Raw genomic sequence first — 16,604 nt, forward strand, 5'->3', positions numbered from 1 at the left:
ATCAGCTGGGTGTGGTGGTGTGCACCTGTGGTCCCAGCTACTGGTGGGCTGAGGTGGGAGGATTGCTTGAGACCCGGAGGTTGAGGCTGTCTGAGCCATGATTGTGCCACTGCACTTCAGCCTGGGCCACAGAGTGACACCCTATTTCACACAAAAAAAGTGGGATATTAAAATCTCCAACTATTATTGTAGAACTGTCTGCTTTTACCTTCAAATCTGTCAATGTTTGCTTCATGTAATTTGAGCTTGTTGTTTTCTACAAATAATTATTTTCTATAAATAACTATTACAAACAAGAAGAAATAAAGTCTTCTTGTTTAATTGATGCTTTTATCAATATATAATGCACTTCTTCATCCCTCATAACAGTTTTTGACTTAAAGTCTATTTTGTCTGATATTAGTATAGCAGCTCCAGCTCTCTTTTGGTTATTATTTGCATGGAATATCTCTTTCCATAGTTATATTTTCAACTTATTAATGTCTTTGAAACTAAAAAGAATCTCACACTATATAGTCAGATTACATTTTAAAAAATCTATTCTGCCAATCTTTGTCTTTTTATTGGAAAGCTTAATCCATCTACATTTAAAGTAATTACTGCTATGGAAGGACTTACTTCTGTCATTTTGCTATTTAGTTTTATATGTTATATCTTTTTTGTTCCTCAGTTCTTCCATTACTACCATCCTTTGTGTTTAGTTGATTTTTTTTATAGTGTATCATGCTGATTCCTTTCTCATTCCTTTTCTGTATATATGTTTTTAGTTATTGTCTTAGTAGTTACTTAGGGATTACAATTAGCCTCCTAAACTTATAACAGCCTATTTTGAATTAAAACCATCCTAGCTTCAATGGTATACAAAACCCTGCTCTTATATAATACATGTCTATCTCTCCTTTTTTTGTATGTTATTGTTGTCACAAATTCATCTTTATACAGTGTGTGCCTATTAACATAGATTTATTATAATTATTTTGTACATCCATCATTTAAATCATACATAAGGAGAGGTTCAAACTAAAAATACCATGCTTGCTATTAAATCACCTATATAGATACCAAAACCAGTATTTTTTATTTCTTCATATGGCTTCAAGTTACTATATCTTTCATTTCTACTTGAGGATATCCTTTTAGAATTTCTTGTATGGCAGGCCTACTATAGATGAACTCCTTAGGATTTGTTTATCTGGGAATGTCTTAATTTCTTTATTTCTGAAAGGTAGTTTTGCTGAATGTAGAATTTCTGGTTGATGGTATTTTTTTCAACTGTAAATATGTTGTCTCACTGCTTTCTCACTTCCATCAATTCTGCTGAGAAATTGGCTGTTCACCTTCAGTATCTTTATATGTGAGGAATCACTTCTCTTTTGCTGCTTTCAAGATTTTCTCTTTCAAAATGTCTTTCTCTTTTGAAAGTTTTATTGTCAGGTATCAGTGTGGATCTTTTATGTTATTCTTTTGGAGTTTGTTGAGCTTCCTGAATGTGTACATTCATTTCTTTTATGAAATTTGTAACATTTTCAGCCATTACTTCTTTAAATATTTTTTCTTTCCCTTTCTCTCTCTCTTCTTTTTCTGGAGCTCCCACCATGCACAAGTGGTACACTTAAGGGTGTCTTATAGGTCTCTGAGGCGCTATAAATTTTTCTTCATTCTTCTTCCTTTTCTTCAGGCTGAACAATTTCAATTAACCTATCTTCCCCTAGCTCTTTGAACATTTTTAAGACAGTTGATTTAAAGTTTTGGTCCAATATCTGTGCTTCCTTAGTAGCAGTTTATTTTAATTTCTCCTAGCCATACTTTCTTGTTTCTTTGCATACTTCATAATAAAAAAACAAAAGGTAAAGTCTGGACAGTTTGCATATTACATGCATCATTCTGTGGGTATGCATGTGCTTTTGTGGATGTCCAATACATTCAGAAACTTTTTTTTTTTTTTTTTTTTTGAGATGGAGTCTCGCTCTGTCGCCCAGGCTGGAATGCAGTGATGTGATCTCGGCTCAGCGCAAGCTCCGCCTCCCAGGTTCACGCCATTCTCCTGCCTCAGCCTCCTGAGTAGCTGGGACTATAGGCGCCCACCACCATGCCCGGCTAATTTTTTGTATTTTTAGTAGAGACGGGGTTTCACCGTGTTAGTCAGAATGGTCTCGATCTCCTGACCTTGTGATCTGCCTGCCTTGGCCTCCCAAAGTGCTGAGATTACAGGCGTGAGCCACCCCGCCTGGCCAGAAACTTTTTGATACACTAATTATTCAAATAATCTCTCTCCCCAGCTTTTCCTCCCAAGCTTTCAGTGTGTCCGTTACTTAACCATGATTTTAGTCTTTTTTACCCAGATGCCAGGAGGTTGCCTTTCAATGTTTTTGAGGAATGCCCTCTTTATATCCACTTTTCCGTCCTGAGAGTTCTGTTGATGGATACTTAGGTTATTTCCATATCTTGGCTATTTATTCACAATAATACTGCAATAAACATGGTAGCACAGTAGTTTTGATATTTAAGCCTTTCAGAGAATGTGCCCATTTGTATTAGATAATATATATCTATATTAGATATATAGATATTAGAAATATATATTAGATATTTTATCTAATGTATCTAATATATTAGATAATATAGATAATCTATATTGTAATATCCCTTTTTTCATTACTTATTTTAGTTATTTGAGTTTTTTTTAATGTGGTCAACCTAGTTAAAAGCTTATCAATTTTGCTGATATTTTGAAAACACCTTTAAATTATTTTTCTTTCATTTTTATATTCTCATTTTATATTCTCCATTATATTAACGTCCCTCTAATCTTTATTATTTCATTCCTTCTGCTTGGTGTGGGTATAGTTTGCTCTTTTTTATAGTTTTTTAAGGTGGAAAATTAGGCTATTGATTTGGGACCTTTGTTGTTTTTTAAATATAGGCCTCTATAGCAATAAATTTTCCTCTAAGCATTGCTTTCCTGTATCCCATAAGTTTTAGTATGTTGTGTTTTCATTTGGATTTATCTCAAAGTATTTTCTAATTTCTTTTGTGATTTCTTCTTTAATCCATTGGTTAATTAAGAATGTATTGTTTAATTTCCACATATTTCTGATTTTTCTAAATTTTTTTCTGTTGATTTATCTTTTAATTTCATTGTGATTGCAGAATATATTTTGTATGATTTTTTTTTTTTTTTAAATGAGACAGTTTCCTGTGGCCCAGGCTGGAGTGCAATGGCATGGTCTCTGCTCACTGCAACCTCTGCCTCCTGGGTCAAGTGATTTTCCTGCCTAAGCCTCCTGAGTAGCTGGGATTACAGGCATGTGCCACCATGCCCGGCTAATTTTTGTATTTTTAGTAGAGACAGGGTTTCGCCATGTTGGCCAGACTGGTCTTGAACTCCAGACCTCAGGTGATCCACCCTCCTCGGCCTCCCAAAGTGCTAGGATTATAGGCATGAGCCACTGTGTCTGGCCTTGTATGATTTTAATCTTTTAAAATTTACTGAGGCTTGTTTTATGGTATAACATATGGTTTATCTTGGAGAATGTTCATGTGCACTTAAAAAAATGTATATTCTGCTGCGGTTGGGTGGAATGTTCTCTAGAAGTCTGTTAGGTCTAGTGGATTTATAGTGTTAGTTAAGTCTTTTCTCTTTCTTGGTTGATCTTTTCCTTAGTTGTTCATTCTATTATTGAAAGTGGAGTATTGATGTCTCCAACTATATTCTTGAATTATCCATATCTCACTTCAATTCTGTAAGTTTTTGCTTCGCATATTTTTGGGGTTCTGTTGTTAGGGCCATATGTGTTTATAATCATTATATATACCTGATAGATTGACCTTCTTATCATTATAAAATGTACTTTTTCAAGTAACAATTTTTGTCCTAAAATCTATTTTGCCTCACAGTAGTATAGCCACTCCAGCTCTCTCTGATTACTTCATGCATGCCATATTTTTAAAAATCTTTTTACTTTCAACCTATTTGTGTCTTTTGATCTAAAGTTTGTCTCTTGTAGACAGTACATACGTAGTGATATAGTTGGTTTTTTTGGTGGGGAGGGTCCATTGTGACTATCTCTGCCTTTTGATTTATAAGTAGGATATACATGTTTTATTTTGTTTATTATTTTATATATGTCATATATTTTTTGTTCCTCAAGTCTTTCTTTTATTGTGTTAAATAGATATTTCCTAGTGTACCTTTTAAATTCGATTGCTGTTTATTTTACTATTTTTGGAGTTATCTTCTTTCTGATTTATCTGGGTATTACAGTTAGTTTAATCTTAGCTTAAAATAATCTTGTTTGGATTTATACTAATGTAACTTCAGTATTATACAAAAACTTTGCTCCAGTATATCTATGTTCCCTTCACCATTCTTTGTATTATTATTTTCATACAAATTACATCTTTACAGGTTATAAATCCATTCACACAGCTATTATAATTGATTTATGCTGTTATCTTTTAAAACAGGTAGGAGAAGGAAAGAGTTAGATAGAAAAGTGTGTTTATAATGTCTTTTATAATACTATATTAGTCCATTTTTCACACTGCTGATAAAGACATACCCAAGACTGGGCAGTTTACAAAATGAAGAGGTTTAATGGACTTAGAGGTGTGGCTGGGGAGGTCTCACACTCATGGCAGAAGGCAAGGAAGAGCAAGTCACGTCTCTTACATGGATGGCAGCAGGCAAAAAGAGAGCTTGTGCAGGGAAACTCCTGTTTTTGAAACTATCAGATCTCATGAGACTTATTCATGAGAACAGCACGGAAAAGATCCACCCCCTTGATTCAGTTATCTCCCACTGAGTACCTCCTACAACACATGGGAATTATGGGAGCTACAAGATGAGATTTGAGTGGGGACACAGCCAAAACATATCAAATACCTATGTACTTACCTTTACTGGTGCTCTTTATTTCTTTACATGGATTTGAATTACCATCAAGTATGCTTTCATTTTGGCCTGAAGGACTCATTTTAGTATTTTATATGGCAGGATGGTTTGATAGTGATTATGTCAGTTTTTATTTACCAGGAAATATATAACCTATTTTTTCATTTTTATTTATATATATTTTTTGGTTATATAGTAGGTGTATATATCTATGGGTTAAATGAGATATTTTGATACAAGTATGCAGTGTGTAATAATCCGATCAGGGTAAATGGGGTATCTATCAACTCAAGCATTTATCTTTGTGTCTTAAACAATCCAATTACACTTTTTTAGTTATTTTAAAATGTAGAATTAATTTTTTTACTATACTAACCTTGTTGTGCTAGCAAATACTAGGTCTTATTCATTCCTTCTGTGCTTTTGTTCTCCTTAACCATCCCCACTTTCCCCAATTCCCCAGTACACTTCCTAGCCTCTGATAACCATCCTTCTACTCTCTATCTCCATGAGTTCAATTGTTTTTATTTCTAGCTCCCACAAATAAGCGAGAACATGTGAAATTTGTCTTTCTGTGCCTGGTTTATTTCACTTAACATTATGATCTCCAGTTCCATCCAGGTTGTTGCAAATGACAGGATCCCATTTTTTTTTCTTGAGACAGAGTCTTGCTATGTTGCCCAGGCTGAAGTGCAGTGGCACAATCTCAGCTCACTGTAACCTCTGCCTCCTAGGTTCAAGCGATTCTCAGACCTCAGCCTCCCAAGTAGCTGGGATTACAGGCATGTGCCACCATGCCTAGAAAATTTTTGTATTTTTAGTAGAGATGGGATTTCACCATGTTGGCCAGGCTGGTCTCGAACTCTAGAACTCAAGTGATCTGCCTGCTTTGGCCTCCTAAAGTGTTAGGATTACAGGTGTGAACCACTGCACCTGGCCCCATTCTTTTTTTATTTCTAAATGGTACTCCATTGTATATACATACCACATTTAAAAAATCCATTAATCTGTTGATGGACACTCAGGTTGCTTCCAAATATTGGCTATTGTGAATAGTGCAGCAATAAACATGGGAGTGAAGATATCTCTTTGACATACTGATTTCCTTCCTTTTGGGTAAATACCCAACAGAGGGATTGTGGATCATATGGTAGCTCAATTTTTAGTTTTTTTTTTTGTTATTGAGGAACCTCCAAACTTTTCTCCATAGTGAAAGTAATTTACATTCTCACCAACAGTCTACAAGGGTTCTTTTTTCTTCACATCCTCACCAGCATTCAATTTTGCCTGTCTTTTGGATAAAAACCATTTTAACTGGGGAGAGATGTCATCTCATTGTAGTTTTGATTTGCATTTCTCTAATGATCAGTGATGTTGTGCACTTTTTTATTTGCCTGTTTGCCATTTGTATGTCTTCTTTTGAGAAATGTGTATTTGGATCTTTTGCCCATTTTTAATTGGATTATCAGATTTTTTCCAATAGAGTTGTTTGAGTGCCTTATATATTCTGGTTATTAATCCCTTGTCAGATGAGTAGTTTGAAAATATTTTCTCTCATTTTATGGGTTGTCTATTCACTTCATTGTTTCTTTGGCTCTGCAAAAGCTTTTTAACTTGATTTTAGCCAATTTGTCCATTTTTGCTTTGGTTTCCTGTGCCTGTGGGATATTACTTAAGAACTCTGCTCAGTCCAATGTACTGGAGAGTTTCCCCAAAGTTTTCTTTTAGTAGTTTCGTAGTTTGTAGTCTTAGATTTGTCTTTAATTTTGATTTGATTTTTTTATATGGTGAGAGATAGGAGTCAAGTTTCATTCTCCTGCATATGGATATCCAATTTTCTCTGCATCATTCATTGAAGAGACTGTCCTTTCCGCAATGTGTGTTCTTGGAAACTGTCAAAAATGAATTCGTTGTAGATGTATAGATTTACTTCTGGGTTTTCTATTCTGTTCCTCTGGTCTATGTGTCTGTTTTTATGCCAGTATCATGCCATCTTGATTATTATAGATCTGTAGTATAATTTGAAGACAGATAATGTGATTCCTCCACTTTTCTTTTTGCTTAGGATAGCTTTGGCTATTCTGGATCTTTTGTTGTTCCATATAAATTTTAGGATTTTTTTTTATTTCTGTGAAGAATATAATTGGTATTTTGATAGGGATTGCATTACATCTATAGATTGCTTTGGGTAGTATGGACATTTAAAAAATACTGATTCTTTTAATCCATGAACATGGAATATCTTTCCGTTTTTTGGTGTCCTCCTCAATTTCTTTCATCAGTGTCTTATAGCTTTTATTGTAGAGATCTTTCACTTTAGTTAATTACTAGATATATAATTTTATTTTTAGTTATTGTAAATGGCATTACTTTCTTGATTTCTTTTTCAGATTGCTTGCTGTTGGCATATAGAAATGCTACTGACTTTTGTATGTTGATTTTGTATTTTGCATCTTTACTAAATTTGTTTAGCAGTTCTAATAGTTTTTTTGTGGAGTCCCAAGGTTTTTCCAAATACAAGATTATATCTGGATCTGCAGACAAAGATCTGAAGTTTCTTTGTTGATTTTCTGTTTGGAAGATCTGTCCAATGCTGAAAGCGGGGTGTTGAAATCTTCAGCTATTAATGTACTGGAGTTTATTTCCCTCTTTACCTCTAATAACATATATCTGAGTGCTCCCATGTTAGGTGCGTATGTATTTACGATTGTTATATACTTTTGCTGAATTGATCCCTTTATCTTTATATAGTGACCTTCTTTGTCTCTTTTTATAGTTTTTGTCTTGAAATCTATTTTGTCTGATATAAATATAGCTACTCCTGCTCTTTGTTTGATTTCCATGGACATGGAATATCCTTTCCATCCCTTTATTTTCAGTCTATGTGTGCCTTCATAGGTGAAGTGTGTTTCTTATTGGCAACAGATCATTGGGTCATGTTTTTCTTTTTATTCATTCAGCCACTGTATGTCTTTTTTATTGAGGAGTTAAGTCCTTTACATTCAACATTATTATTGATAAGCAAGGACTTATTCCTGCTGTTTTGTTATTTGTTTTCTGATTTTGTAGTCTTCTCTTCCTTCTTTCTTTCCTTTCTGTCTTCTTTTTTTTCTTTTTAATTATTATACTTTACTAGGGTATATGTGCACAACGTGCAGGTTTGTTACATAGGTATATATGTGCCATGTTGGTTTGCTGCACCCATCAACTCGTCATTTACATTAGATATTTCTCCTAATGCTATCCCTACCCCAGCCCCCAAGCCCACGACAGGTGCTGGTGTATGATGTTCCCTGCCACGTGTCCAAGTGTTCTCATTGTTCAGTTCCCACCTATGAGTGAGAACATGTGATGTTTGGTTTTCTGTCCTTGTGATAGTTTGCTTAGGATGATGGTTTCCGTCTTCATCCATTTCACTGCAAAGGACATGAACTCATTCTTCTTTATGGCTTCATAGTATTCCATGGTGTATATGTGCCACATTTTCTTAATCTAGTCTATTATTGATGGACATTTGGGTTGGTTCCAAGTCTTTGCTATTGTGAATAGTGCTGCAGTAAACATACATGTGCATGTGTCTTCATAGTAGCATGATTTATAATCCTTTGGGTATATACCCAGTAATGGGATGGCTGGGTCAAATGGTATTTCTAGTTCTAGATCCCTGAGGAATCGCCACACTGTCTTCCACAATGATTGAACTAGTTTACAGTCCCACCAACAGTGTAAAAGTGTTCCTATTTCTCCACGTCCTCTCCAGCACCTGTTGTTTCCTGACTTTTTAATGATTGCCATTCTAACTGGTGTGAGATGGTATCTCCTTGTGGTTTTGATTTGCATTTCTCTGATGGCCAGTTATGATGAGCATTTTTTCGTGTGTTTTTTGGCTGCATAAATGTCTTCTTTTGAGAAGTGTCTGTTCATATCCTTCGCCCACTTTGTGATGGGGTTGTTTGTTTTTTTCTTGTAAATTTGTTTGAGTTCATTGTAGATTCTGGATATTAGCCCTTTGTTAGATGAGTAGGTTGCAAAAATTTTCTCCTATTCTGTATGTTGCCTGTTCACTCTGATGGTAGTTTCTTTTGCTGTGCAGAAGCTCTTGAGTTTAATTAGATCCCATTTGTCAATTTTGGCTTTTGTTGCCATTGCTTTTGGTGTTTTAGCCATGAAGTCCTTGCCCATTCCTATGTCCTGAATGGTATTGCCTAGGTTTTCTTCTAGGGTTTTTGTGGTTTTAGGTCTAACATTTAAGTCTTTAATCCATCTTGAATTAATTTTTGTATAAGGTATAAGGAAGGGATGCAGTTTCAGCTTTCTACATATGGCTAGCCAGTTTTCCCAGAACCATTTATTAAATAGGGAATCCTTTACCCATTTCTTGTTTTTGTTAGGTTTGTCAAAGATCAGATGGTTGTAGATGTGTGGTGTTATTTCTGAGGCCTCTGTTCGGTTCTATTGGTCTGTGTATCTGTTTTGGTCTGTGTATCTGTGTATGCTGTTTTGGTTACTGTAGCCTTGTAGTACAGTTTGAAGTCAGGTAGCGTGATGCCTCCAGCTTTGTTCTTTTTGCTTAGGATTGTCTTGGCTATGTGGACTCTTTTTTGGTTCCATATGAACTTTAGTTTTTTCCAGTTCTGTGAAGAAAGTCATTTTGCTTGATGGGGATGACATTAAATCTATAAATTACCTTGGGCAGTATGTCCATTTTCATGATGTTGATTCTTCCTATCTGTAAGCATGGAATGTTCTTTCATTTGTTTGTGTCCTCTTTTATTTCATTGAGCAGTGGTTTTTAGTTCTCCTTGAAGAGGTCCTTCACATCCCTTGTAAGTTGGATTCCTAGGTATTTTATTCTCTTTGTAGCAATTGTGAATGGGAGTTCACTCATGATTTGGCTCTCTGTTTGTCTGTTATTGGTGTATAGGAATGCTTGTGATTTTTGCCCATTGATTTTGTATCCTGAGACTTTGCTGAGTTGCTTATGAGCTTAAGGAGATTTTGGGCTGAGACGATGGCATTTTCTAAATAGACAATCATGTCATCTGCAAACAGGGACACTTTGACTTCCTCTTTTCCTAATTGAATACGCTTTCTTTCTTTCTCCTGCCTGATTGTCTTGGCCAGAACTTCCAACACCATGTTGAATAGGAGTTGTGAGAGAGGGCATCCTTGTCTTGTGGCAGTTTTCAAAGGGAATGCTTCCAGTTTTTGCCCATTCAGTATGATATTGGCTATGGGTTTGTCATAAATAGCTCTTATTATTTTGAGATATGTTCCATCAATACCTAGTTTATTGAGAGTTTTTAGCATGAAGCGCTGTTGAGTTTTGTCAAAGGCCTTTTCTGCATCTGTTGAGATAATCATGTGGTTTTGGTTCTGTTTATGTGATGGGTTACGTTTATTGATTTGCGTATGTTGAATCAGCCTTGCATCCCAGGGATGAAGCCAACTTGATCATGGTGGATAAACTTTTTGATGTGCTGCTGGATTCGGTTTGCCAGTATTTTATTGAGGAATTTCGCATCGATGTTCATTAGGGATATCGGTCTAAAATTCTCTTTTAGTTGTTGTGTCTCTTCCAGGCTTTTGTAGCAGGATGATGCTGGCCTCATAAAATGAGTTAGGGAGATTCCCTCTTTTTCTATTGATTGGAATAGTTTCAGAAGGAATGGTACCAGCTCCTCTTTGTACCACTGGTAGAATTTGGCTGTGAATCCGTCTCGTCCTGGACTTTTTTTGGTTGGTAGGCTATTAATTATTGCCTCAATGTCAGAACCTGTTATTGGTCTATTCAGAGATTCACCTTCTTCTTGGTTTATTCTTGAGAGGGTGTATGTGTCGAGGAATTTATCCATTTCTTCTAGATTTTCTAGTTTATTTGCATAGAGGTATTTATAGTACTCTCTGAAGGTAGTTTGTATTTCTGTGGGATTGGTGGCGATAGCCCCTTTATCATTTTTTATTGCACCCCTCTTTGATTCTTCTCTCTTTTCTTCTTTATTAGTCTTGCTAATGTTCTATCAGTTTTGTTGATCTTTTCAAAAAACCAGCTCCTGGACTCATTGATTTTTTGAAGGGTTTTTTTTGTGTCTCTATCTCCTTCAGTTCTGCTCTGATCTTAGTTATTTTTTGCCTTTTGCTAGCTTTTGAATTTGTTTGCTCTTGCTTCCCTAGTTCTTTTAATTGTGATGTTATGGTGTCGATTTTAGATCTTTACTGCTTTCACTTGTGGGCATTTAGTGCTATAAATTTCCTTCTACACACTGCTTTAAATGTGTCCCAGAGATTCTGGTATGTTATGTCGTTGTTCTCATTGGTTTCAAAGAACATCTTTATTTCTGCCCTCATTTTGTTATTTACCCAGTAGCCATTCAGGAGAAGGTTGTTCAGTTTCCATGTAGTTGTGTGGTTTTGAGTGAGTTTCTTAATATTAAGTTCTAATTTGATTGCGCTGTGGTCTGAGAGACAGTTTGTTGTGATTTCTGTTTTTTTACATTTGCTGAGGGTGCTTTACTTCCAAGTATGTGGTCAATTTTAGAATAAGTGTGATGTGGTGCTGAGAAGAATGTATATTCTGTTGATTTGGGGTGGAGAGTTCTGTAGATGTCTATTAGGTCTGCTTGGTGCAGAGCTGAGTTCAAGTCCTGGATATCCTTGTTAACCTTCTGTCTCATTGATCTGTCTAATATTGACAGTAGGGTGTTAAAGTCTCCCATTATTATTATGTGGGAGTCTAAGTCTTTTATAGGTCTCTAAGGACTTGCTTTATGAATCTGGGTGCTCCCATATTGGGTGCATATATATTTAGGATAGTTAGCTCTTACTGTTGAATTGGTCCCTTTAATATTATGCAATGGCCTTCTTTGTCTCTTTTGATCTTTGTTGGTTTAAAGTCTGTTTTATCGGAGACGAGGATTGCAACCCCTGCTTTTTCTTTTTTTTTTTGCTCTCTGTTTGCTTGGTAGATCTTCCTCCATCTGTTTATTTTGAGCCTATATGTGTCTCTGCATGTGACATGGGTCTCCTGAATATAGCACGCTGATGGGTCTTGACTCTTTATCCAGTTTGCCAGTCTGTGTCTTTTAACTGGAGCATTTAGCCCATTTACATTTAAGGTTAATATTGTTATATGTGAATTTGATCCTGTCATTATGATGTCAGCTGGTTATTTTTTCCATTAATTGATACAGTTTCTTTATAGCATTGATTGTCTTTACAATTTGGCATGTTTTTGCAGTGGTTGGTACTGGTCGTTCCTTTCCATATTTAGTGCTTCCTTCAGGACCTCTTGTAAGGTAGGCCTGGTGGTGAAAAAATCTCTCAGCATTTGCTTGTCTGTAAAGGATTTTATTTCTCCTTCACTTATGAAGCTTAGTTTGGCTGGATATGAAATTCTGGGTTGAAAATTCTTTTCTTTAAGAATGTTGAATATTGGCCCCCACTCTCTTCTGGCTTGTAGGGTTTCAGCCGAGAGATCTGCTGTTAGTCTGATGGGCTGCCCTTTGTGGGTAACGTGATCTTTCTCTCTGGCTGCCCTTAACCTTTTTCCCTTCATTTCAACCTTGGCAAATCTGACAATTATGTGTCTTGAGGTTGGTCTTCTTGAGGAGTATCTTTGTGGTGTTCTCTGTATTTCCTGAATTTGAATGTTGGCCTGCCTTGCTACGTTGGGGAAGTTCTCCTAGATAATATCCTGAAGAGTGTTCTCTGACTTGGTTCCATTCTCCCCATCACTTTCAGGTCCACCAGTCAAACGTAGATTTGGTATTTTCACATAGTCCCATATTTCTTGGAGGCTTTGTTCCCTTCTTTTTACTCTTTTTTCTCTAATCTTGTCTTCTCATTATTTCATTAATTTTATCTTCAATCACTGATATCCTTTCTTCCACTTGATTGAATCTGCTATGAACCTTGTGTACGCATCACGAAGTTCTTGTGCCATGGTTTTCAGCTCTATCAGGTCATTTAAGGTCTCTCCACTGTTTATTCTAGTTAGCCATTCATCTAACCTTTTTTTCAAGGTTTTTAGCTTCCTTGGGATGGGTTAGAACATCCTCCTTTAGCTCAGAGAAATTTGTTATTTACCGACCTTCTGAACTCTACTTCTGTCAACTCGTCAAAGTCATTCTCTGTCCAGCTTTGTTTTGTTGCTGGCAAGGAGCTGTGATCCTTTGGAGGGGAAGAGGCGCTCTGGTGTTTAGAATTTTCAGGTTTTCTGCTCTGATTTCTCCCCATCTTTGTGGTTTTATCTACCTTTGGTCTTTGATGTTGGTGACCTACAGATGAGGTTTTGGTGAGGATTTTTTTGCTGTTGATGTTGATTCTGTTCCTTTCTCTTTGTTCGTTTTCCTTCTAACAGATCCCTCAGCTGCAGGTCTGTTGGAGTTTGCTGGAGGTCCACTCCAGGCCCTGTTTGCCTGGGTATTACCAGCGTAGGCTGCAGAACAGCAAATATTGCAGAACAGCAAATATTACCTCCTGATCCTTCCTGTGGAAGCTTCGTCCCAGAGAGGTGTCTTTTGGCCTCTACTGGGAAGTGTCTCTGAGTTAGGCTACATGTGGGTCAGGGACCCACTTCAGGAGGCAGTCTGTCTGGAGAACCACTGCTCTCTTCAGAGCTGTCAGACAGGGACGTTTAAGTCTGCAGAAGTTGTCTGCTGCCTTTTGTTCAGTTATGCCCTGCCCACAGATGCGGTGTTTATAGAGGCAGTAGGGCTTGCTGAGCTGTGGTGGGTTCCGCCCAGTTCGAGCTTCCTGGCCACTTTGTTTACCTACTCAAGCCTCAGCAATGCAGACACCCCTCCCCCCGCCAGGCTGCAGCCTTGCAATTCGATCTCAGACTGCTGTGCCAGCAGTGAACAAGGCTCTGTGGGCATGAGACCTGCCGAGCCAGGCACAGGAGAGAATCTCCTAGTCTGCTGGTTGCTAAGACCATGGGAAAAGTGCAGTATATGGGCAAGAGTGTACCGATTTTCCAGGTACAGTCTATCATGGATTCCCTTGGCTAGGAAAGGGAAATCCCCCAACCCTTTGCACTTCCTGGGTGAGGCAACGCCCTGCCCTGCTTTGGCTCACCCTCCTTGGGCTGCACCCATTCTCCAACCAGTCCCAATGAGATGAACCAGGTATCTCAGTTGGAAATGCAGAAATCACCTATCTTCTGCATTGATCATGCTGGGAGCTGCAGACTGGAGCTGTTCCTATTCGGCCATCTTGGAACAGAAACCAGACCTTTCTGTCTTCTTTTTAGTGAAGGTGATTTTCTCTGGTGGTATGACTTAATTTCTTGCTTTTGATTTTTTTAATTTAAATTTTTTTTTTTTTTAAAGACAGGGTCTTGGTCTGTTGCCCAGACTGGAGTGCAGTGGTGTGATCATGGCTTACTGCAGCATCAACCTCCCAGACTCAAGCAATCCTCTCACCTCAGCTCCCTGAGTAGCTGGGCCTACAGGTATGTGCCACCACACCTGGCTAATTTTTAAATTTTTTTCAGAGACAGTGTCTCACTATATTTTCCAAGCTGGTCTGGAGCTCCTGGGCTCAAATGATCCACCTATCTTGGCCTCCCAAATCATTGAGGTTACAGGTATGAGCCATTGTACATGGTTGCTTTTTATTTTTTGTGTATCCATTGTATGTTTTTTGATTTGAGGTTACCATGAGGCTTGCAAATACTATCTTATAATCAGTTATTTTAAGTTTATAACAACTTAACACTGTTTGAATAAGAAAACAAACAAAAAGCTAATAAAAACTCTATACCTTAACTGCATCCCCCTGCTTTTTAACTTCTTGTTGTTTCTATTTATATCTTATAGTACTATTTTTTGAAAAATTATTATTTTCAAATGGCTCATATTTTAGTAATTATTTTTGATTGGTTCATCTTTTAGTCTTTCTACATAAGATAACAGTAGTTTACATACCCCAGTTATAGTGTTATAATATTCTGTGTATTTTTCCGTGTGCTTACTATCACCAGTGAATTTTATACCTTTAGATGATTTATTTTTCTTTATTTCTTCTAAAAAAAAAAACGGGATACATGTATGCAGAACGTGCTGGTTTGGTACATAGGTATATGTGTGCCATGGTGGTTTGCTGCACCTATTGACTCATCCTCTAAGTTCCCTCCCCTCACCCCCACCCCACAACAGACCCTGATGTTGTTGTTCCCCTCTCTGTGTCCGTGTGTTCTCAATGTTCACCTCCCACTTACCAGTGAGAATATGCGGTGTTTGGTTTTCTGTTCCTGTGTTACCTTGCTGAGGGTGAGGGCTTTCAGTTTCATCCATGTCCCTGCAAAGGACATGATCTCATTCATTTTTTATGGCTTCATAGTATTCCATAGTGTATATGTCCACATTTTCTTTACCCAGCCTATCATTGATGGGAATTTGGGTTGGTTCCATGTCCTGGCTATTGTAAATAGTGCTGCAATAAAAATACATGTGCATATGTCTTTATAGTAGAATGATTTATATTCCTTTGGGAATACACCCAGTAATGGGATTGCTGGGTCAAATGGTATCTCTGGTTCTAGATTCTTGAGGAATTGCTATACTGTCTTCCACAATGGTTGAACTAGTTTACACTCCTATATATTCAGAATAGTTAGCTCTTCTTGTTGAATTGTTCCCTTTACCATTATGTAATACCCTTCTTTGTCTTTTTTGATCTTTTTTTGGTTTAAAGTCTGTTCTGTCAGAGACTAGGATTGCAACCCTGCTTTTTTTTTTCTTTTTATTTGTTTGGTAAATTTCCCTGCATCCCTTTATTTTGAGCCTGTGTGTGTCTTTGCACATAAGATGGTTCTCCTGAATACAGCACGCCAACGGGTCTTGACTCCTTTTTTGCCAGTCTGTGTCTTTTAATTAGGGCATTTAGCCCAGTTACATTTTCTTTTCCTTCCCTTATCTCTCTCTCTCTTTCTCTCTCTCTCTTTCTCTGTTTCTTTCTTTTCTTTCTTTCTTTCTCACTCTCACCCAGGCTGGAGTGCAGTGTCATGCTCTCAGCTCACTGCAACCTCCACCTCCCAGATTCAAACAATTCTCCTGCCTCAGCCTCCCTAGTAGCTCGACTGTAGGCACCTGCCACCACACCCAGCTGATTTTTGTATTTTTAATAGGTATGGATTTTCACCATGTTGGCCAGGTTGGTCTCAAACTCCTGACTGCAGGTGATTCACCTGCCTTGGCCTCCCAAAGTGCTGGGATTACAGGTGTGAGTCACTGTGCCCAGTCCCAGTTACATTTGAGGTTAGTATTGTTATGTTTGGAGTTTGATCGTGTCATCATGATGCTCTTTGGTTGTTTTGCACACTAGTTGATGCAGTTTCTTCATGTGTCATTAGTTTTTATATTTTGGTGTGTTTTTGCAGTGGCTGGTACCAGCTTTTCCTTTCCATATTTCATGTTTCTTTCAGGAGCTCTTGCAGGGCAGGCCTGCTGGTAATGAAATCCCTTAGCATTTGCTTGTCTGGAAAGGATTTTATTTATCCTTTGCTTATGAAGCTTCATTTGGCTGGATATGAAATTCTGGGTTGAAAACTCTTTTCTTTAAGAATGTTGAATATTGGCTCCTAATGTCTTCTGTCTTGTAGAGTTTCTGCTGAGAGGTCTGCTGTTAGTCTGATGGGCTTCCCTTTGTAGGTGACCTGGCCTTTCTCTCTGGCTGCCCTAAACAGTTTTTCCTTCATTTCGACTTTGGA

General features: G+C 37.3%; 1 protein-coding gene across 6 annotated transcripts in view; it reads left to right on the plus strand.

Moving 5' to 3' along the window:
- The window catches only part of IGSF11 (immunoglobulin superfamily member 11), a 290,534-nt gene that overhangs the window by 1,859 nt on the left and 272,071 nt on the right, over window positions 1-16,604 (plus strand). For 4 of the 6 annotated variants that reach the window (XR_008523583.2, XM_054551467.2, XM_054551473.2 and 1 more), the window contains exon 2: window positions 14,224-14,345. The gene's annotated coding sequence lies outside the window, so the exon portion shown is untranslated. The remainder of the gene's footprint in view (window positions 1-14,223; window positions 14,346-16,604) is intronic. The other 2 variants (XM_054551472.2, XM_054551469.2) reach the window with 1 other exon arrangement.

Source organism: Pongo abelii, chromosome 2 (assembly GCF_028885655.2).
Source record: "Pongo abelii isolate AG06213 chromosome 2, NHGRI_mPonAbe1-v2.0_pri, whole genome shotgun sequence".
Lineage (NCBI taxonomy): Eukaryota > Metazoa > Chordata > Mammalia > Primates > Hominidae > Pongo > Pongo abelii.